We start from the raw sequence: 2,530 nt of genomic DNA on the forward strand, positions 1-2,530 counted from the left end.
TGCCGGAGTAATCTATACTATTATTAAGAGAACTCTCCTTATCAATTTTTTGTCATTTTTTTTTATTTTGCCCTCACTTATGATACATAATACTTACCTACGGAGGGCAAAATAGTAATTTTGTATCTTTTGAGAAAATGACAATCATATCTCTATTTTTCAGAGACCACGAGGGTCGATCTCAGAAATCGAAGAGGCGTTTGCTTTCTCAAAAGCTGGGCTGCTCAAAGACCACGAAGGCCGATCTCAGAAATTGAAGAGGCTTGCTTTCTCAAAAGCTGGGCTGCTAAGAGACCACGAGGGCCGATCTTAGAAATCGAAGAGGCACCTACTTTTCCAGCCTTGTCAGCACCTGTCACACGCACTCAGCTTTGCGGAAATTATGGGCATTCTGTCGAAGATTTCTGGCGAAGTAGAAAGCACATGAATCGTACTGTTCAATCACCCACTTCCCATACGCAACAGTAACTCATGGGTACCACAGATAACTTTGCCAAAGTTCTCTGACAAAGTTGAGACACGTGAAGCTTGCAGCTCCCGCTACATCGCTCTGACCAAGAAGGGTAAAAGAATTGTAAAGAAACAACACTAACAAAGTTTAGACACATAAATTTTGAAGATCTAGCTACCATATTATTACCCACAAGGGTAAAGGAACAGTACCACTGCTGGATAATTGGAAAGTCCCGGTGTGTCAACCTCTGTGCTTCGTGGCAAGGTAGACTAGCAAACATGCCAACCTTTACTCACATTCGAGAAAACACTCCCAACAGGATTGCTTGCTCCAAAATCGAAGAGGCACCGCCCTCCGAATCTCGAGAGCCAGACTCCCAACATGATTACTTTCTAAAAAATCGAAGAGAGGGTAAAGGAACAGTACCACTGCTGGATAATTGGAAAGTCTCTGTGTGTCAACCTTTGTGCTTCGTGGCAAGGTAGACTAGCAAACATGCCCAACCTTTACTCACATTCGAGAAAACACTCCCAACAAGATTGCTTGCTCCAAAATCAAAGAGGCACTGCCCTCCGAATCTCGAGAGCCAGACTCCCAACATGATTATTTTCTCAAAAATCGAAGAAATGGTAAAGGAACAGTACCACTTCTGGATAATTGGAAAGTCCCTGCGTGTCAACCTCTGTGCTTCGTGTTAAGGTAGACTAGCAAACATGCCCAACCTTTACTCACATTCGAGAAAACATTCCCAACAAGATTGCTTGCTCCAAAATCGAAGAGGCACCGCCCTCCGAATCTCGAGAGCTAAACTCCCAACATGATTACTTTCTCAAAAATCGAAGAGACACCGCTATCCGAATCTCGAGAGCCAGACCCCCAGCAAGATTGCTTTCTCAAAAATCGAAGAGGCATCGTTCTCCGAATCTCGAGAGCCAGATCCCCGACAGGATTGCTTGTTCGAAAACCGAAGAGGCACCACTTTCCCAACTTCAAGAGCTGGATCTCCTTGGATAAAGCTTGTCTGTAATCTTCACACGCAACATCAGCTTTCCAGATACCACAGACCACTTTTTCAAAGTGCTCTGACAGAGTTAAAACATGTGAAGCTGGCAGCTCCCACTACCGTGCTATGACCAAGCAGGGTAAAGGAATAGCATTATTACTTGATGTTAGGGAGACTCCTATATATGTCGACCTCCATCCCTAACGGACATGCAGACCTGCAAAAATGCTCAACCCTTTCTCTTATCTGAGAGGGCACTCCCAACGAAGCCTTTCGAAATATTCAACTTTCTTTCCCCCCGATAATACCTCTGTAAACAAGCTATATTAGAGCAAGAATATCTCATATCATCAGGGTTAAAAGCAAGAGTATCCCATATCATGCTTTTTCCCTGTCTTTTCCTTTGGCCTTGTTCTTACCTACAAGACAAGGAGAAAGAGAGCAATCAGTCAGTACTTGGAATCAAGCTTCCAGCCAGGAACTGACTGCCTGGAACCCCTTACCTGATTACTTACCTGGCATTGCTCTCGAGTACTCATCGTCAACATCTTATGCTTCCAGGGAAGATACCGCATCTGCCTGAGGAACAAATAAGGCAAGTGAGAATGATACAAGGAAGCATGTGGAGACAAGCGTAACAGCACACGTGCCGATACATCCACTACTCTGTCAAAAGCAAAAGTATCCCATATCAGCAGGGTCGAACGTACTCTAGATTTGATGGACTTGTTTTGACCCTCAAATTCTTCAGTCGGCCTTATACTCTGGAGGAAACCAGAAAACCCTCCAGCCCGGTTCAAGAATAAGCCTGTGGAAAGTTACTTCTTCAAAAGCAAAAGTATCCCATATCATCTCTTCTCATTTTTCTTCTCTTTATCCTTCATGCTGCCTGCAAGATAGGGAGAATGTGAACAATCAGCCGGAGCTCTGATTGCTTACCTTGTCTGTCACCTCTTTCAGCAGATCCCCTAGCCCGGCGACTTGGGGGACTCCTACTACATGGTTTGTATCGCGCTTGACCAAGCCTGAAACTACAAGTAAGCTTCAAGTGAAATTGATACATTACCTTATGC

The 2,530-nt window shown here is 44.3% G+C and overlaps 1 long non-coding RNA gene across 1 annotated transcript; it reads left to right on the forward strand.

Moving 5' to 3' along the window:
* The first annotated feature begins 618 nt into the window (after positions 1 to 618).
* On the forward strand, positions 619 to 2,295 carry LOC126599215 (uncharacterized). The gene is made up of 2 exons (XR_007615041.1): positions 619 to 718; positions 1,154 to 2,295. It is a non-coding gene; the product is annotated as an uncharacterized LOC126599215 (long non-coding RNA).
* The last annotated feature ends 235 nt before the right edge of the window (positions 2,296 to 2,530 follow it).

Source organism: Malus sylvestris, chromosome 14 (genome assembly GCF_916048215.2).
Source record: "Malus sylvestris chromosome 14, drMalSylv7.2, whole genome shotgun sequence".
Lineage (NCBI taxonomy): Eukaryota > Viridiplantae > Streptophyta > Magnoliopsida > Rosales > Rosaceae > Malus > Malus sylvestris.